The following is a 21,991-nucleotide window of genomic DNA, read 5'->3' as shown; positions in this document are numbered from 1 at the left end:
TTTAACAATGTATTAATAGAATTTTTATGAGTTATTTTTTATTAATCTTTTATGGGAAGATAATTTTTAAAATTTCATTACTTTCTTATTGGGAAAGAAAACATTTGACTTCGGTTTCTCTGTTTAGTGAAAGGGTCTTGTTGATTAAAACAAACATTTCCCTCAAATTTATAGATATTAAGTGGTTTTATTTATTTTTTAGGAGACAAGAATCCTTTTTGTGTGATAGTAAAAATTAAACCTAACAAATCTATCTATCTATCTATCTATCTATCATCTACCTATCAGAGAGAGAGAGAGCATACACAAGTATGAGCAGGGGAGAGGTAGTGAGGGGCAGAGGGAGATAAAGAGAATCATAAGCAGGCTCCACACTTAGTGTGGAACCTGATGTGGAGCTTTAGGTGGGGCTTGGTCCCACGACACTGGGATCATGACCTGAGCCAAAGTTAAGAGTCAGACACTCAAATGACTGAGCCACCCAGGCACCCCTAACAAATCCTTCTTTTTTTTTTTTAACGTTTATTTATTTTTGAGACAGGGAGAGACAGAGCATGAACTGGGGAGGCTCAGAGAGAGGGAGACACAGAATCTGAAACAGGCTCCAGGCTCTGAGCTGTCAGCACAGAGCCCGACGCGGGGCTCGAACCCACCGACCGCGAGATCGTGACCTGAGCCGAAGTCGGCCGCTTAACCGACTGAGCCACCCAGGAGCCCCAACAAATCCTTCTTTAAAAGATAATTCAAAAAGTATAACCATATGTACTGGAATCTATATGAAAATATTACTTGTTTGAGTTATGACTATATGCTTTGGGGTCAGAGGGTCAGAGTCCAGAGTGCTAACCATTACACTATGGAACCTGGGGTCAGAGTCAAATCCTGACCCTATAACTTTTAAGTTGAGCGACATTGGGAAAGTTACTTAAATTCTCACGGCCTCATTTTCCTTACATATAAAATAAAGATGATACTAATGTCTGTCTCATTGATTTGGTTTGAGGATTAAGTTAAAGAATACACGTATGCAATTGGGACATAAAAAACACAACAATGCTCATGCTCTTCTCATGACTATTGTTATTATCTTAAGTATGCAGAAGCTTAATTAGGAAAATTATAAAACCCAGAGAGTCAACGTTCACAGTAACCTCTTCAAGCTAAACTCAACATACACTGGGCAGAATAGTTTTTCTTTTTCTGATCAACTATTTGGTATGGTCACAAATGAGTGAATGTTTCACGTTTAGATTTCTTGTTATATTTGTTATTATACTTTTGTATAATGTATAATTTCTAGAGAATATTTCAAAAGATGCTATCATATATCGGTGAGAGAGAGAGCATGGGTAGTTGCCAAATTGGTTGGAAAATGTTTTAATGAGAAAAATGTTTAAGAATATTTACCTGTTCTTCTGTTTGTATATCTATTTATGCCTAGCCTCATTCTAAAAATGATGTATGGTAGTAATTAGGAGATTAAAATTTCGCTAGTTAAACTTAATAACTGATGGAAATAGAAATAAGACATTAAACAAAAAAAGAATGGGATATGGAAAATATGTCCGAAATACAAATATGAAGAGTTCTAATTCACTTAGGATAAGATATATTGGATTACTCTATGGAAAAGTAAAACGTAACACAAACTGAAGAAGTCTATCTTAACAAAGTTCTCTTAGCTTTGTGGCTATAAAGTTTAATTTGGAACAAGATACAATTTTCTGGGACACCAAAGAAATTCAGCATCACATCAAAATACTGCACTATAAAAGGTACAACAGCAAAGACTCAGGTGAGTGATATACCCGTGTGATAAATGCTTGTGAAAGACACGTTTTCTTTACCAAATTAATAAAAACAGAATCGAATAAGAAGGAGAGCTTAATTGTATACTTATTAAAGATTCATGTCATTTTTTTATTTTATTTTATTTTATTTTATTAAAAAAAATTTTTTTTAACGTTTATTTATTTTTTGAGACAGAGATAGACAGAGCATGAACAGGGGAGGGGCAGAGAGAGAGGGAGACACAGAATCTGAAACAGGCTCCAGGCTCTGAGCTGTCAGCACAGAGCCCGACGCGGGGCTCGAACTCACGGACCGTGAGATCATGACCTGAGCCGAAGTCGGACGCTTAACCGACCAAGCCACCCAGGCGCCCCAAGATTCATGTCATTTTTAAGAATAGAGGGTACTATGTTTAAAAAAACAACAACAAGAATTAGTGATCTTATTTGCCCTAAAAATGCTTGTTAGATTCTTGGCATATCCACATAATGTATGTGCTTTTGTGGAACACACTGTTGTAACTTTGGGGGAATGCCAAGACTAAAAAGTTCTAATCTATTCCAGACTTGTTGGAAACAACAAACGAGCAACAAGCAATTACAAAAGTGTGGTAAGTGCCACAAAACTAACGTACAGAGTGCTGTCACACATGCGCGCGTGTGCACACACACGCACACACACACACCCCCACACACATACAAGTGCATGTATGTACAGATAAATTATATTGGTTCTGAATCTTGTTTCATTTGTGAATTTGAAAGTAAGGCAGTGGGATTTCACCTCTCGACACTTTCATCCAATTACTGGCCTATGTTTGGCAGTTCATATTAGCAGAATAATTCGTGAGGAACATCTTTTTTAATACAAAGCTAAGCTGTGAATTTTTCATGCGGTGGTTACAGATGGATTTTCTTCCTGGTAAGATTTCCTAGGATTTCCTAAGATTTTCTACTTGGATTTCACGGGACAGATTTCCCACTTTGGTTGAAAATACTGTTACTCAACCCAACCTATTTTGTTGTTATTCGTCATCACGAAGCTAGTATGTGATTGAGAAGTAGAATCAATGAAAGTGTTTATTAATTACTATAATATACCAAGCACTATCAAAACCACTCCTTTCCAAACTTTCTTCTGTGGTTGGTAAGCATTCTATACACACTATCTCCCCACTTTCTCCAGAGATGCACAATACACGTGAGAATATTAAATGTTTAAATAAGTATTTATTTAAAAAAAACTTGTTTAACTTGGGGTTTCCCAGGCTTAATAATGAAACAGCTTTCAAAGAATAGCTATTAACATGCTGTTGGACTCTGGATTTTTGTGGAATAGAATCTGGATACCCTTACCTAATAAATACCCTTACCTAATAAAAACAGTGTGAAAATAAGGGTTGCTGTAGTCCAAAATCAAATATAAATGACCTTGGAAAACATGCCATTCTGTAATATGGGCAACCTCTCCCTTCATGGTTATAATTAATCAAATTAAAATGAGCATATTCTGTTATATCGGTTCTGCAGTTTCAGATCAGTGAGTGGTATCTGTGTTACCCGAAGGTAGAACCTTGTAAAGGCAATTTCTTTGAGGGATTTTGTAAAGGAGAAGGAATATCTTCTCTTATCCTCTGCCTATGTAGAAGGTGGTTCGTTTTGCTTGGTCCTAAGAGAACAATTTACTGTTCAAATAGGACACTGTTGAGACGGAGGGGAGCACCATTACTAATTACACATACCCAGGATTGCCCTACGCAGCCGTGGCCACACTTACTCTTTGTACATGCTGGCCATGCAGAGGACCTTTGCTTTTCTGCCTGCCTCAGGCAATTAAGAGGGTCAAAAGTGAGCGTGTTATTTCATTCCATACGTTTATTAATAAAAAAAATTGAAGAATAAACTGTGAAAAGAGCAATTACAATTGCACACCCCTTCTCAGTTGACTAGTTTACAGTTTCCACAGAAAATTCCTTGGCCATGGTGACAACTATTTTAGATGGAAAATATAACGAGGCACAAAAACAGGGAGGTGAAAAGATGAACAACTAACGGAATAATAAAATAGAGGTTTTTAAGTTGATTTTAAAATGGCAAAGAGAGCCAGGAAACAAAGTCCCCAAGGGGTCCCAAGTTACAGGATTACTTGGGTTTTGCACATAAGGGATCACGAGTACAGACTGATGAAGTTGGAAGCTAGGCTTGAATCCCATTAGTCGTGTAGCTTTAGACAAATCATTCCTTCAAATCTCTGTTTTCTTCTCTGCAGAATAAAACATTTCATGACACATTACAGCGTGGCTGTGAGGATTGAATGAGGATTGTATGGAAATGCATTGAGAATCCTAAAGATTTTCCTCAATACTTGTAATTTTATCTAATATTTTACGCTGAGTAATTACAACACGCCTTTGAAAATTTCCTAACCTCCCTTCTACATTATCTGCTTTTATTAGGCAACAAGGAAATCCAGACTGACTATCTCACCAAGTTCTACATATCTGTTCCTGGTCACCCTCAGAGAGGGACTTTTTGGGGGGAGTTTTCTGTGCCTGGGGGCATGAAATAATTTCTTTAAATTAGGCTGTAACAGGGAAGCAAAACAAAGAGAATAGTTCCCTGGGCAGACATTAAACAGACAAATGGTTGTGTGTACAGAACAGTCACAATCTAGATGGCTGACGCCATGTTTTCATACCAGAGGGTGGCTCCATTCAGAGGACTCAGCATGGTCCAATTTCAAGACACTTACCCTCCAGACAACATTAACAGGCTCGTTCCTTGCCAAAACTTTATTGCTTGTTGTTCAGAGTAAACCAGGGACTGTCTTTAATGACTTTGCTCTAAATAGCTTGATAAACAGCATCAACAATAACTTAAAAAACAAAGAAGCTAGGACACTTTAATATGAGTTTAAATGAACTGATCTTAGACATATTATTCCTTTCAGGTAACATATGTGTCTAATGGACATTGCGCTCCCGCTCTACAACTCGCCTGCTCACCACTCCACCCACCTCTTCCTCACCAAGACAAAGAAACTTTGCGTTTACTTCGTTTGTTGTATCATCTTTCACTTAATTTTTGCGATTTTCCAGATCCTGGTAGACATTTTATGTCTTATATTTTTTATCTTCCTGTTTGATGTGCATTTCTATGCGGGATGATACTGAGTGATGAGTGATGATGGCGAGTTATTTTACTTGAACTCTTTTCATGACTGCGGAAGGAGGGGAGAGCATACAGTGGCTGCAGCGCGGAACAAAAATAAAGGGCTCAAAAAATAGCTTTTGTTTGAGATGCTGGTAAATACTGAGACTTCCAAAGGGTAATGCCTATTTTTTTAAGTTTCAAGGTTACCATCCGCGAAAGTTCTGTGTGATAGACTGTTCAATCATCCAGCGTAAATACCTAGAGCTAGTTCTTGAAAAATGTTTTAAAAAATCTCTTTTTAGCTTCAGCTTTAGTTCTCTACTGGCTTCGGGTCCTGCCCCTGTAGCCTTATGGACAATGAATTTGTTTTTAAGCTCTTAGGATTATTTGTATATTCAAAGAAGACCTAAACAAGAAAATCTCAAAAGTAATTAAATTCTAATGATAGAATGCGAGATGTTGTGGAATGGAGATTTTTAAATAACTGGATTGTTTCGAATCACTTCATATCACTTAGGTAAGCACTTACTCTGCCTACATGTAGGCTGATGTCTCAGATTCCACAACCTAAACATATAACATAACAAATTTATGGTTAAGGTGTTGGCATTGTCCAATACTGGGATATGTATCAGGCTCTGAGCTTGAAGTTAGAGATTTAAAAATGAATGAGGCATAGTCTGTCTTTCATGGATCGAAATCTAATTAAATAGTAACTAGAGAGGGGAAGGCGACGAGCATTTAGTGAAGGTGTAGCTGGTGCTGGATTCTGCAATATGTCGTCTTGCAAAACACCAAAAATCACAATGTAGGTATGATATATATACGTGCTATCCTTAATCCCCTATTCAGATAAGATAGTTAAGACTCAGGGTGGTTCAATTATTCGTTTCGAGTTTTATAGCACAATTATACATGACTTAGGTTTAATTAAGGAAATCCACAGTCTTTAGGAAAAATTTTTTCCAAAGAGAAGAGTTGGGTTTTCAGAAGATCTTTGAAGAAAATAAAAATACTGCTTACTGTCTTCAAAATCTTGAATCTATTTCCAGACATCAAAATGTTCTATATGTAAATGCTTAAATGATTCCACTTATAATCAATAACCATGCTTAATTACTGTGGGGGGAAAAGAAAACTTGCTTTAACAAATCTGCATTTCTAATCCATATTTCCACAATACTTGACAAATTAACAAATTTTCATCCCAAAAGGATTCACTTGCGGTCCTTTTGCATAGCAAATATAATATTGCATATGATAGTATTGAAAAGCAATTTTCTAAGTAACAGCCAATTAATTAGTAATGTCCAAATATTTAAAGTTATAAATCAAACTATTAACCTGTTAAGTAAAATATATGCTAGCTTTCTATGTTGGCAAATAGGACTTAATATAACAAATCAAATGTATGTGTGAAGTTACATTATTAATATAACTGAAAATTGGCAAAACATCAAAGATGACTGATTTATACTTGTGCTTGCTTACTTAAATGGTCTGTTGATGGGCTAGTAATACTTGGATGAGTGATCCCAAGAAAACATATAGAATTTATAAATTCTTATAAACTCAATGCACAAGATTTATTTTTTTCTCTGAGCGAAATCATTACATTGTTCTTTTTTATTTAAAAAAAAATTTTAACGTTTATTTTTGAGAAAGAGAGACAGACAAAGTGTGAGCACGGGAGAGGCAGAAAGAGAGGGAGACACAGAATCCGAAACAGCTCCAGGCTCTGAGCTGTCAGCACAGAGCCTGACGCAGGGTTCGAACTCACAAACCGCAAGATCATGACCCGATCCAAAGCTGGAAGCTCAACCGACTGAGCCACCCAGGCACCCCATATATTTTCTTTTTTACTAGAACATTGTAAAAGTATTAATTCATGCTATTTTTGCTAAAATTATGACATTTTCTCATGCAAGAGTTTATTGCATTCAAGCTATCAGAGAGGAAGGATTTGACAAGCTAATTAATTTGTCCTTTCCTTCGTCTAAATGTTTCTAACTTTTATTTTTATTTTATTTTATTTTTTATTTTTATATTTATTTTAATTTTATTCTCAAGTTAAGGTTTCTACCTTTTAAATCTTGCCCACACCCCAAATAAGGTCTGTCTAGCACCATTCAGAAACCAAATACAGAAAACTTCATGGAATTGGACACAGCCATCTTTTATTTTGTAGACAGAAGACAAGCGATATGGAGATAGCCTGGCTGCATTAGTCACAGGAGGGGATGGTCAGAGCCGCAGTCAGTGGTGTGCTGGAACCAGCTGGTATGGGCGTGAGAAAGTCCATTCATGGCACCTTTCCCAATTCTGTGGTCAGTGCCATCACTTTGGGAGTCTGAAACTTGTCACTGGTGGGAGTACTTATACCTTGGGAATCAGCACATGATACGAACCAGGTTCCCGCTATCCCCTTGAGTTAGTTGTTAAACATCTGAACAGCACTGGTTATGGGTTGCTCTGAGTGTTGGTTTGTGAGTGACAGTGGTGAGCATGTGACCTTTAATAAATTTATTTTGTGCATGGGTTTGTGATATTCTGAGCCCTCTGAAACACTCTTGCCCTTCTTGCCTCGGTCAAAGGGCAACACTGATTTTATTAGGTTATTCTTCTCTTTGAAGCTGTCATTTCCTGTAATCCTTTAAACCAAAAAAATAATTTTAGAGAGATTATGAGTTTTCCCCTCAAAGGAGACTATTCATTTTACCCATTTGATACTCATCTTATAACTAAATAAAGTTATGTGTTGGGCACCACACTGTGAAATAAATATCTTTACTTAGTTGAAATTGATATAATGTTCTTAAATCTGTTTCTTCTTTTTCATGGTTAGTAGAGAGATTTTATGTTACTGAGCATTGATCCAATTAGAGAAATGAAATATTCTGGGTAAAAATACCTAAAGAAGTGTGTGTGTGTGTGTGTGTGTGTGTGTGTTACTAACATGGCATTAACTGGTTAACTCTTAAAAAGATGGATTTTAAACTTGAAAAGATTCTTGATTAGTGAAAAGAAAGATATCAGTAAAAAGATAGAACATTGTAGGAAAAATAGGACTGGTCAGATTAACGTTGTTAAATTACGCTGATGTAGTATGCTAAAAAATGAAAAAGGTTACCATATAATTCTTGTTTTAGATAATATAAAAAAGACAAAATAGCAAGGTTGCCAGGAATCCAGCACGGTAATTAAGGACTGATACATAAAGCATAGAAGGAATTCGTGTAACTACCTAACACAAAGCAGATCTTCCAATGTAGAATTATTTCCATCTTGTTCTTTATATGATAAGTATGCTTAGACCAGAGCCCTGTCAACTCGTATAACATTCTCAACTATTCATCCATTTCCCTCCAAGGCAAATAGATTAGTAATTCATACCTGGGCTTCATGAAAATACTATCATAAAAATATCCTGACATGTGTTGACTATCAAAGCTAGGTACTGTATCATTTCCTCCTAGAATGAATTCAACTCAGTTGATTAAATGTGCTTAATATACTGTAGAGTTTACATTATAAATTAATTTAGTTCAAAATGCTTTTCTGTGTATATTTTTGTTTATAAAAGTAAGCTTGAATAAAATTATGCTTTATGTTTAAAAGTTGGATATGAAGTGAGTGTGTTCTTAGTTTTGAATTGGAGATTTGTTTTCATAGCTGAGCAGGAAGCTATTACTATGCTATGAGAAGCAAGGCAGCTTCTGAGGAGTATAGATGCTAAGAAATATAACAGAATATACATTTGTTCCTTGGTTTCCAGTGTAAGGGAATGCAAGGAGCTATTTAGCTATAAGGTTCTGATGCTTATTTACCCAACCTTACTTTCCAATGCTGATTTACTCAAATCTCTATCATCTCAGTCATTTTTGCTGTAAGTTACTTGGTCTAGTGACAAGGGCACTTCAGGAAGGACTTTACCATGGGCTTCAAGGCATTGAGTTCCGATCAGAGCTCCCCATATGACATCCCTTCCACTCACTGGCACGTCCACACATCTACCTGCTTTGTTGTATGGCAGCACCACATGGCTTAGTGTAAATCTCTGCTTGACGCTTGAGACGATCGTTGTGCAGGGCTCGGACCTGTTACCTTTTTCAAAAAGAAGGACAGAGCACTAGAAGCCACCAGAGCGGGTGAAATGGGTAATGATTTGAAAAATTTCATTGCAAGCCCGCTTTAGCCCTGAACGTATGATAGGGCTGAGAGAGAGGAGGGGCAAAATGCAGCTGCCTTGCGTGGAATAAAAAGAAAAGAGGTAGTGGAGAGGAGGCATAGGACCAGTGAATAGAAGAAGGAATCATAACATAGAACTGAAAGGAGGAATCATAAAATAGAACTGAAAATAAATCGTGGTTTATAGTTAACGACTATAACTATATGGTCTCTGCATGACTGCAGAGGTATCATTTAAAATTACAGAAAGTTCTTTAGACTTTTAGTCCTTATGAGAACTATGGACAACTAATTAGCGGGTAATCTCCTAGAACACTACTTTTTATATAGTCTAACTCCCACATATTTGTCAGAAATAAAATAAGAAAATGTGTCTATCCTGCTTATACCATTTATTAATTTTTTTAAAAAATGTTTATTCACTTATTGTGAGAGGGAGCGTAAGCAGGGGAGGGGCAGAGAGAGAGAGGGAGACACAGAATCTGAAGCAGGCTCCAGGTTCTGAGCGGTCAGCACAGAGCCTGATGCAGGGCTAGAACTCACAGACTGTGAGGTCATGACCTGAGCCAAAGTCAGCTGCTTAACGAACTGAAACACCCAGGTGCCCCCATTTATTGATTTTATCTCCTGATGTATCCCAGATAAGAGAGGACTGGGTAATCTGCTCATGAGGTGCAGGTCTTTGTAGCTATTTTTGGTAGCTTCATTCTTCCAGCTCTGGGGACATGGGAGGCTGACCGTCACCTAACTCATTCTGTGGGATGGCCCCAGGCCAATGAGAGGCACATCCCCCGAGGGCTTCCTCCAATTCTTTGCCCTGTTCCTAGTTCTCCTTGCCCTCTTCCTCAAGGAGCCCAAATCCAGTGAAGGTCCAGTCTCTTTGACTCCATGGGGCAACAGCCACAGCTCCAGAGCTCTGTGTGGATTTGGGCCAGGCTTTGTTGAGATTGTATCACATTTCACTTCCCCTCTCTGCCTGATCTTACTTCACTTCCCCATTACATGACAATCCTAAAAAAACACACCCAAACTTCTGATTTGGTTAGATTTCTTGAGTTAAGGCTGGTGAAAATTTGGTCTTACCTGGTTTGATGAGTCCCGCTCACTGGGGCTGACCTTACCGGGCTAGTCACAGGCATGGCTGCAGTGGGGCTCAATCCGTGAGCTCCTAACTTTAGAGCTTTTTTAAAAAAAATACACACTCATATATAATCATTGCTCCCAAAGTGGACTGTTATATCAGAGGGCTTTTGTCCAAGGCTGTGGCAAAACTAGCTCTTCTCCAAACTTTAGGTACATAGGTTGAGCTGTATTTTTCCAACCCTATTGGTGAATTTCACGTTGGTGGTCTTGATGTCCTTTCTTACCAGCAAACCTTAGTTAAGACCATGAGAACCCACTGTGAGGGAAGGTCTAGTAATATGGAAGCCCCAAAGAATAGGTGTTCCAGGTCTTAATTTTTTTCTTCTGGGACGTTCTTTTGGTGTTATTAAGATTTTCCCATTCCCCTCCCGCATTATCAAGTTGTAAATTCAAAGGAAGAGGTGGTCTCCACTAAGCCACAAATGACCCTGATACACTCTATTCAAATCATCATGGCCAAGAGGTGACCACTCCAGAGTTGGAGGAAAAAACAAAGAAAATCTGCTCCAAGGTAGGTTTTTGTATTCATTTAAGCAAAGAACAAACTTGCAGCATCCTTCACAAAAAATAAAATAAAATAAATAAAAATAGTATATCGGGGCACCTGGGAGGTACCTCAGTTGAGCATCTGACTTTTGATTTTGGCTTAAGTTGTGATCCCAGGGTAGTGGGATCAAGCCCCACGTCCGGCTCCACACTCAGTGTGGAGCCTGCTTAGGATTCTCTCTCTCTCTCTCTCTCTTTCTCATCTTTCTCTCTCTCTCTGCCCCTCTCCTCCATTCATGCCCTCTCTCTCTAAAATAAAAATCAAAAGAAAAATAAATTTTAAAAGTAGTATATAAGCTTTCCTTTCTAACACATTTGCTGCTATAGAGACAAAAGGCTAAATAAAAGTAGTAGTAATGATAAAACTTAAATTATTAATGATGAGAATTGTTCCACTTATCATATTTTATTGATTAGAAATTTAAAAAAATCTTGGGGCATCTGGGTGGCTCAGTCAGTTAAGCATCTGACTTTGGCTCAGGTCAAGATCTCAGGTTTGTGGGTTTGAGCCCCACATCGGGCTCTGTGCTGACAGTTCAGGACCTGGAGCTTGTTTTGGATTCTGTGTCTCCCTCTCTCTGTCCTTCTCCCACTTGTGCTCTGCCTCTCAAAAATAAATACATGTTTTTAAAAAATTAAAAAAAAATCTTTCTTTAGCAGCTCTAATGAGATGCTTATCAATTTTTCTTTTGCAAATAATATGCATATTGAGACATTCTTTTTTCCTGAGTCTAGTCTTCTATCTAAATGTATTCAGATTTTATGATCTATTTATTATCTAAATAGTTTTCAGATTTTATGATTCTGGAATGTTCGTATATCTCTTCCCATCACCCATCTTTCATTCCTTAAACCACTTCTAATCTCCTGTCTTTGCCTCTGTCGGCTTGCTTTACACAGCTTCTTCCTAACTCCATATAAGGCATTGGACATATATGCAAGATTTTTTCTCATTTTCTTTTATATATCCTAAGGTTTTAATGTAAAATCTCCACTCCTCTACCATATTATTTATCATTTTTCAAACTTTAGTTTTCTCTTTTTGGAATTATCATCAGTAGAAGTAACTTGTAATTCTAGCAATTTGCCTATACCGGACCATGACTTCTCGTGAATGTCAAAAAAAAAAAAAAAAAAAAAAAAGGAAAGAAATAAATGAATGTACATTGGTATTTCAAAAAGAGTGAAGTTTCAAACACATGCATGTTCTTTCTGTCCTGTGTGTGCTTATTGTTAATTTTGTGTGAAAGACTCTTTTCTATTCTGTGTACCTGGCAAAATAAAAACCTGCTTATATACAACTACTTCTTTGAAGCTTTCCTCACACCCTTATATTTCCTTGACTCTCCTCATGCACTCTGCATTGTGTAGATGTTATTATGATGGCAGTTACCTCTTACATTACTTATTTTTACTTGTCTTTGGGATTCTTGAAATAAAAATCTCTGTATTAGTCATCTTTGTATTTCCAGTGCTTAGCCCAGTGCAGAGTATAAATAAGATGATCAGTGAATGATGGTGGGGTCTTGAATATAGGTCTAATTAAGATGATCAATGAGACTATTTCCTATTGCCTGGCAATTTTCAAGATGGGTCAAATTCTCGTGATAACAAAGGGCACATAAATGGGAAGAAGTCACTCCGAGTTAGTTGATGCTAAATATTCTTATTTTAAAAACACCACTCAAAATCATTTAGCTGATTGAAAAATAGAAGTTGTACTGTTATTAATAAACCAACATATTTGTGCTGCATTTATTATTGTAAACCCCTATTCAAAATTCTATCTACAGTAAACATTAATTTTGGAAAAGCTACCAGAAGAAAAATGGCAAATTATTGAATGGACAAAGTCTAAATACCCATCCCTCATACAGGACATTTTTCTTTTTTTCAGTTCATTCAGATTCAGCTTTATTGTGAATTAACCATCTATCAAGAATGAGCATCAAAAGAGTAGAAAAAGATAAAGGATGGCATTTAAAAAAGTTCCCTGGCAAGTGAGAGGGAGGGCATGAGGTTAAGAGCCCTGTTTAGGGAAGGAAAACTTGTCCAGGTCATGAATGCTGTTTTTGCCAATGATTCAAACACTGAAGGTGTTGGATTCAGGATTCAGATTCAGAATCAGAATGAAGCATTTCTGGAGCTCCTCTAGACATTTCCTAAGACGTTACATGCCCTCTCACGAGAGATAGTTGGTGTGTAGGATCGGTCCAGTCCACTGTGAGTCAGGAAGCCACGGGCTGCAGAAGAGGCCTTGGCGAAAGCTGCCAGGTAGGCCATGTAGTAGGGTGCTGGATCCTCATGCTCATTGTAGTCAACCAGGAGGAGGTTGACATGATTCGGGATACGATTCTGAAGATAGTCAGCCGGGTTTCACCATGTGAAATTAGCTGCTGCTGTGGGAGATAGTTCATAACCATTTTACATCTTATAAAGTTGCACATTTTTCTGAATATATTCTGCAAACTGTACAGTGTCTCCAGTTTCTCCAACACATAAGAATAAGATTTTTTCACTCCTCTGAAACGTCTTGTCATGATCATCTTTCATCTGGACAATTCTGTTACCGGCTACCTGGTCAGAGGCAACAAAGACATAGTTGGGGCCCTGGATGCTGCCTCCCTCGATAACAGAGGGAGGCTGAGAGGACAGAGCATGGGACTTGCCAGCATGTCGGTCTCACCGGTGAGGGACCAGACATTTTTTATGTTCAGGAATTGCCTAAGAGGAAATTACATTTATATTTTTACAGATGTTGATGCATTCCTGTACGCAGAAGTAATAGATTTGTGTATATAATGGCTCTTGTCTGCTCAAGCTTAGCTATGTACTGTGCTTTGGTTGTCTTTCCTGCTCTTTCAAAGGGAGGATGGCTCACAGCAGGAGAATTTGATGCTAAGAAACTGACAACACATGCTCGCCTTTCAATGAGATTCTGATCCCTTAAAAAAATAACGCTTGGCTTCTTCCTTATCACAATTCTCCATATGAGCTACGAATCACAAGATGCAATCCTACATTCCTCTTTAGTTTTGATGAGATAGTGTCATGTAATTCATGGCAAGATTCAGGAGATTCTTGCTTGGCTATTAAATTTATTCTAACTGAATGATAGTATTTTGTAATTGGAAACAAAGTTTATATCATTAAACTGACTTTCTTATTTGATAAATAAGCGGCCAGAAATCTAAAACTGCTTAATGATTGAGACAGGACTGTAGAGACGGAACCAAGGTCAGTGCTCTTTCCACTACACCAAGTTGACTTTATCATGTAAGCTTTTATCTCCCTATAAATACTGAGAAAGGCTATATTCTTTAGAAGCTAGTGTCTAAATTTATCAATTATTCCTATAACGATCAGCATTATACTTTCCCTCCATGTACATAGAACAATGGCCACCTGAAGATGTCCATACTCTAATCCCTAGAATTTGTTACCTCACATAGCAAAAGGATCTTTGCAGATGGAATTAAAGTTATAGACCTTAAGATACAGAGCTTATTGGGTGTGCCCAATATTATCACATGGGCCTTTAAAACTGTAAGAGGAGGGGAGAATAGTAAGTCAGAGAGATGAGATAGAAGAAGAGGAAGGAGACATTTGAAGCCCCCCCGAGAAGGGCACCATTGCTGGCTTTGAAGATGAAGGGAGACAGCCATGAGCCAAGGCATGCAGATAGTCTCCAGAAGCTTGTAAAGGCAAGGAAACAGATTCTCCCCTAAGGCCTCCTGAAAGAACACAGCCCTGCTGACATCTTTCACCTTATGAGACATGAAGCAAACAAACCAACCAAGCCCACAAACTTCTGGCCACCAAGTCTGTGGCAATTTGTTATTACAGCAGTAGAAAATTAATACATTATTCTCCATTCCCTTCATCTCCTTCATTTCCACAATCTCCTTATAATCTTCATTACCACCATCATTACCACAATTGCCCCCTCTTATTGAGTGTCCCTTAAATGGGAGACCCTGGGCTTAGTGTTTCAAATTCATTGTCTCTGATCTTTACAACAATCTTAGCAGGTAGAAATCATTAACTCTACTTGACGAATAAGATGACCAAGTCAAGCAATTCTCATAGGCCACAAAGATAAGAAGCACAGGATCCTAGAGAGCTATCTTTGGATGAGAAATTATTTCAACCTTGTAAGTAGGCGAAAGCTAGGATCCTGTGTTATTTATGTCCAATATAATTTCTTTAGGAGAGAAAAAAACTAAAAAAATCTTTTAAATTGATAAAATGATGAGTGGGCAAGTGATTGTCAGCAGGGTTTATCAGTAGAGAAAGATAGAATATGTTATTTATAGAGAAGAAATTAAAAAATCATTTTAGCCATAGATATCCAAACAAATGAAGTATTTTGAGTGATCATACTGCCTTACGGTATACGGTGTAGTGAACACTCCATCTACAAGCCTAGAGATTATTAAGATCATCCTGTGTGATTTTGCAAGAAGCTTTTGCTGCTTAGACAGGGATTTTCCAATCTCTTCATTAACTCATCTAGACTTAAGTTCAAATTTGTTATTCACTGTTTATGATATCTGAATTAATTAGCTGAAAATATGTATCCTGGTCTCAGAGTGCTGAAATGATTAAACATATGCAGGAAATAGGTGGTTACCAGCTACCACTTGCTCATAGACTGCAGGAAGGCATGGGGGCTGTGCGAGTCTGGGCTACCACACTATGGCACCAGATGTCAGGTGCCAGTTGGAACCCAAGAATGTATGGCAGTGTTAGTGGAGCTTGGAAAGAGGATCTGGTGAGCATCCTAGAAACCAGGGAACCTATAAAAGGAAGAAAAGCAAAAGACAGGGAAAAAAATGCTCATAGAAACAAAAAAAACACACACGCAAAGAGAGACAGAGAGAGAGAGATGGAGAAAGAGAGAGTGGTAGAGAAAAAAGAGAAAAACGACTGGAAATATTTAAAATAGAGGTGTCAGGAAAGGTACTTGTAACTTAAAAAAATTTTTTTTTAAAACAAGTTTGGTGTTCTAAGACACAGAGTTTAGGATGAGTTAAGTTAAAAACCAAAGAGATTTTAAGGTAGTTTTTTATGCCCTGCCTATTGTTTAAGCATTCAGTCCTTACCTCATGTAAAAATACCATACCAACAGCTAACTAACATTTCTTGAACATTTACTGGCAGAAAGTTTAATTGCTTGGCCATTGGTTCACACCGTTTGTGAACAAAGGAGCTGGGATTTGGTTTTAATTCTTCCTGACATCCAAGTCCATTTGTTTTTAACTGCTATACTGCGATTTTGAACACATGTAGAATGTGTACTTGGGTCTAGTCAGGATGATTAAAGACTTTCATTTGTGTCCTGACATCCTGAGCCTAGGCCCTTGAAGAACTCAAGAAGGAAGTGAGCATAGGTTCATTCTCCTACAGCCCTGGACAAAGATGGATAAAGCACATGGTCGGACCCTTTCTCTCAGAAATCCAGACATCACGTTTTTCCCTGTCTCCATGAAATGGAGAGAAAAGTAGGGTGCAGGAGACTGAGAGTTGCCACAAATATCCATTCTTTCATTTGTCTTTAGTAATAGAACACCCAATGCTAATCTGGATGTCAATGTTCATGGCATTTTAGTAGCCCTCCTTGCTGTTATGTGATTTACGTGATTATGCTGAAGACAATGAAACAAAAAGGAAAGTTGTGTGGAACTTCTAAGAAGGCTCTTAGAGGGAGCTAGATCATTAGAAGAAATATTGTGTTGGTCTGTCTGCCATTACTTTTTCCTGCTGCCTGGAGCAGCTAGGACGACTGGAGCTCTAGCAGCCATTTTGTACCGTGTGGTGGCCTTGAGGATGAAAGCCAGAATTAGGATGCTGGAGCAAAAGGATAGGTGACTCCTTGGTTGTACCAGTACTGGGTTTTCTACCTCTGGACTTGAGGAAAATTAATTTGATGATCGTTGAGACAGTGCTCTTTGGGTTTTCTAAAAAAATATCAAGATAATATATATATAATCATCTCAACCAAAGACAACAGCTGCATGAATCTGAGTCCTCATGAAAGTGGACAGGATTGGGCATGTGAGAGATTTATCATGGTAAAAGTCAAGGTCGGTGAAGAAAACAAAGGGAGGAAGCCCTGGAAAGAGAGAGGGAAGGAGCAGGGGTGAGAGGGAGCAGAGTGAGACTCTGCAGGGCAGCTCTACAGAGATTTTGGTCAGACCAAAGCTGCTTCTCTCAAGGCAGGGGCCTGCCCTAGTATCCCTCACAGGTTTAGGCCAGTATTTGGCTTGGATCAATCAGTGCAGTGGTGAGGTCAGAAACTAGGCGTTTGCATCCCACTTCTCACAGAAGAACTGGTTGAGGTGCATTTTTATGGCCACCAGAGTGGTTCAATTTTGATGATGTCTGTTTGTGTAGACTCCTCTTCCTCAAAAATATTCTTAGAGATGGTAGTGGTGGCCAACTGCCCAAAAACATTTTAATTGGGACAAACCCAAACCTGTGTCTCGGTGGCATCTTGTTACTAGTGTCTCTCAACGGTTGGGGTGCCTGTTGTAGGTTGAATTCATTTTGGAGGTAAGAGTAAGGGAGCACACTTCGGTGGTTTCTCCCAGTTTGGAAAGTAAGTGGGAACTCTTAACGTATATTTGGCCGCCGCAGCCAGTCCAAGGCTGGATGGTGGATAGAATGCTGGTCTCACTGCTGCTACATCGAAGTCTGCCCAAGGCCACAACTCAGAACTACCACTGAAAGCAACACGTTGCCAAAAACGTCAGATCCATGAATGTACTACAAAGGCTATAAATGGAAAATGTGCTTTTCTTATTGACTTGCTTGTATAAATAGCTTAGAGATGTTTTCCAAGTGCAAATCCCTAACACTTTAAAATTTTTACTTCACCCAGTGGAAAGAAAATACTCATTAATGGAACCACAAGCCTCAGCTCTCTGGCAGGAATTTTCAGCTCATTACATGGTAATTAATACTAATCTATATGCTAGAAAAGTAAAAAAAATAACCTTTTTCTTTGTTCCAATTTTTATCCTGTTGTTCTGCCAGAGGGCAATAAAGTTAAAACAGAATCCCTTGGGTTTTTTTTTTAAGAGGCTATAATGCAAATGAAAAATTTCATGCTTAGACTGAAGAGATCTATACATTTTTAGGGTCTTGATGATAAAAGTTTGTTATTACTTTTTAAATTGCTAACATCTCTACAATACATTGCAACAACTCTAGACCCAACAACCAATAAAAATAATGCAATAGTAGCAGGAATCCAAAATCTCTTTAAATGCACTTTTTAGATATGGCTTTATCTGGATTAGGTTAATTAATCATGTGATCTCACTAACTGAAATTATATTTTGTGTTCTATCTGGTATCAGATATGTCAGGCTCATTATGGAATTTAGAAGCATGGTCTCTGATAACTATTCTAGACTAAACCATACAGAATAAATGAGAGACAAATAGGTTATATATTATAAATGTGAAATATAGAGTGTTTTTGTTGGTTCTTCTGCACCTATATTTTTTTGAAAAATTATAATAATTTGGAACAGAGGAGAGAAAAGATATATATTTCATTTTCTTGAGATCTCAGGAAATAACACATGATGACTACAGTGATGAATAAGAAAATGATTAAGCAAGTGAACAAAAAATGATAGAAGGAGGATTGGTTGGGAAGGAAATAAACTTTAAATATTACTATTAATAAGGTACTAGACATTGCATTTATTGTGAATTTAAATTTTGTAAATTTTTAATGTTTATTTACTTTTGAGAAAGAGAGAGACAGAGTGTGAGCAGGGGAGGGGCAGAGAGAGGGAGACACAGAATCCAAAGCAGGCTCTAGGCTCTGAGGGGTCAGCACAGAGCTGGATACGGGGTTCAAACTCACAAACCCCGAGATCATGACCTGAGCCAAAGTCAGATGCTTAGCTGACTGAGCCACCCATGCGCCCCTAAATTTTGTAAATTTGAAATGATATGATGTGCATATTCAATTTTCATTTTGTGTAAAATTAAAATGACGTAAATATTCCCAAGTTAAAAATTGTTCAAAATATGGTATATTTACAAAGATTAAAAGGTTGGCAAAATGTGTTTTTGCTATTGGCATTGTTGTCTGGAAACAATACCTGCCATCCTTTGTTAAGAGTAAATTTGTTACTGTGACTGATTTGGGTTCTACCAAGTCTTCAGAAATGCGTTTCTCTCAGGCGCTGTGACTACGATCCATTGGGTTTTGGGGATTCCTACATGGAACACAACTGTGCCCACTGAGGGTCTCTCAGTCCAGTGTGGGAGATGGAGAAGTACATAGATGAGTTGAATAAAGTAAAATATGAAATGACAGAGGCATGCACAGAATGTTTCCAAAGTACAGAGAAGGGGTACCTGACCTAACTTTAAAGGCAGGTAAGTCACCCTACAGCAACTGGAACCTGAGTTGATTCATATACATGAGTGGAATTTAGCTTGGAAAATTATTGACTAGATGTTAAGTGGATTGTGGGAGGAGCAACAAATTCAGATAGAGGAAACAGAATATGCAAAGTCATGGCAACAAAGAAGCATTTTGTTGGTTTGGAACACAACGGGTAATGAGGCTGGAGAGGTAATTGGCAGCCATATTATTCAGGGCTATGCTAAGGAAAAAATAGAGAATAAAATAGAAATACTTCATAGATTTTTAAATAGCTGAGTGATGTAGCCAAATTTCTATTTTATAAAAATTATTCTAAAAGCAATATGGAAGAAGATTAGCAGGATGCATGGCAGAGGCCATATAAAACACGATGAAGTTCAAAACTGAGGCAGTAGAAGTGGGAAAGAAAAAAAAAGATTGAATTAGTTTTGGCAATAGATGAATTCGGAGCGGAGGAAGGATAAGTTTTGGTAATAGATTAATTCGGAGCAAAAAATGGATAAGTTTTGGTAATAGATTAATTCGGAGCGGGGGAAGGAAGTGCTGGGGATGATGATGAATGTATGGATATATGGATATATAGAGGTAGAATAAGCACAACTTAGTTACCAATTGGATATGTGTGCTGAAGACAGGAATTTATTATAATCGTTAAGTTTTTTGCCTGGAGTAGTGTTCAATAAAGGATTAACTCAGCAGATCTGGCTTGTTCAAACCCTGCATATTCCAAAGAAAAGTTTAGCCCTACTTCATCTTCTGAAATACAACCTCTAAGCCATTGGAATATCTTGGCCATTGAGAGTGTCTTTGTTTAACTGAGGCCTTGGGCCATGCTGGATAGTTTATGCTAACAATGAGATTTATGGTGGGGGCCTTTGGACATCAAGAACAAGACAAGAGTGCCCACTCTTATCACTCCTATAGAAGTCCTAACTAGAGCAACCTAGCAAGAAAAAGAAATAAAAGGTATCAGAATTGAAAAGGAAGAGGTAAAATTGCCTTTATTTGCAGATGACATAATTTTATGTATAGATAATCCCGAAGACTCAAACAAAAAACTGTATGATCTAACCTACGAATTCACTAAAGTAGCAGGATACAAAATTAACATACAAAAATCGGTAGCATTGGTATACACTAATTTTCTGAAAAAGAAATAAAAAAACTGATTCCATTAATGATGGCATCAAAAAATTATATATTTAGGGATAAATGTAACTAAGGAAGTGAAAGATCTCTACTCTGAAAACTGCAAGTTGTTGACAGAAACTGAGGCAGACACAAATAAATGGAAAGGTAAACTTTTGTTCATGTATTAGAAGAATTAATATTGCTAAACTGTCATTACTACCAGAAGCCATTATAGATTCAATTCCTATGAAGATTCCAATGACATTTTTTATAGAAGTAAAAAAAAAAAACACTCCTAAAATTTCTATAAAACCGTAAGCCAATAGAAATGCTGAGAAAGAAGAAAAAAACAGGAGGCATCACACTTGCTGATTTTAAAGCTATACTACAAAGCTATAGTCATCAAAATGTATGTTACTGGCATAAAAAAAAAAAAAAGACATATAGACCAATGGAACAGAATGAAAAGTCCAGAAATAAACCCAAGCATATACAGTCAATTAATATTTGACCAGGGATCCAAGAATACTCAAAAAGAAAAGACAGTCTCTTCCATAGACGGTGCTGGGACAATTGGATACTCACATGTAAAAGAATGAAAATAGTTCCATATCTTATACCACTCAATAATTAACTCACAATGGTTGAAGACTTAAATTAAGACCTGAAACCACGAAACTCCTAAAAGAAGACAGAAACAAAGTTGCTTGACATGGATCTTGGTGATAATCTTTTAGATATGACATCTAAAGCATAAATAAATAAATAAACAAATAAACAAATGTCCTACATCAAACTAAAAAGCTCCTGCACAGCAAAAGAAGCCATCAACAAAGTGAAAAGAAAATCTATGGAATGGGAAAAAATATTTGCAAACCATCTATGTAATAGGTTGTTAACATCTAACATATATAAAGAACTCCTACACCTCAAAGGCAAACAACAACAACAACAAAAACAAAACAAATAATCCAATTTAAAAAAATGAGCAAAGGACCTAAATGAATATTCCAATTTAAAAAAATGAGCAAAGGCCCTAAATGAATATTTATTTCTGTAAAGAAAAAAAAATATGAAAGGCCAACAAGGACATGAAAAGATGCTCAATATCACTAGTCATTAGGGAAATGCAAAGTGAAACCACAATGAGACATCATCTCATGGCTATTGGAATGGCCATCACCCAAAGGGGAAGAGATAAGAAACACTGCCATGGACGTGGAGAAGAGGGAACCCTCGTGCACTGTTGGTGGGGTCGTATGGTAACTTGGTAGCACAGCCGATATGGAAAACAGTATTGAAGGTCCTGAAGAAATTAGAAATAGAACTACCATAGGATCCAGCAATTCCACTTCTGAGAATATATTCAAAGGAAACAAAAACCCTAACTAGAAAAATTACCTGCACCCCATGTTCATAGCAGCATTATTCACAATAGCCAAGACAATGGAAACAACTTAAGTGTTCATCGATGGATGAAGGGATAAAGAGATGGGGTGTATATATACAATGCAATATTACTCAGCAATGAAATGAGAAAATTCTACCATTTGTGACACATGGATAGACTTTGAAGGCATTATGCTAAGTGAAATAAATCATACAGAGAAAAACAAATACTGTATGA

At 37.4% G+C, this 21,991-nt stretch overlaps 1 pseudogene; it reads right to left on the bottom strand.

The window, feature by feature from the left end:
* Positions 1 to 12,205: 12,205 nt before the first annotated feature.
* LOC131494838 (proteasome subunit beta type-2-like) lies at positions 12,206 to 14,024 on the bottom strand (annotated as a pseudogene).
* Between the last annotated feature and the right edge of the window lie 7,967 nt (positions 14,025 to 21,991).

Source organism: Neofelis nebulosa, chromosome 14 (genome assembly GCF_028018385.1).
Source record: "Neofelis nebulosa isolate mNeoNeb1 chromosome 14, mNeoNeb1.pri, whole genome shotgun sequence".
In the NCBI taxonomy this organism is placed as follows: Eukaryota; Metazoa; Chordata; class Mammalia; order Carnivora; family Felidae; genus Neofelis; species Neofelis nebulosa.
Note: the sequence above shows the minus strand (reverse complement) of the source record. Positions and strands in the feature narration are given on the sequence as shown.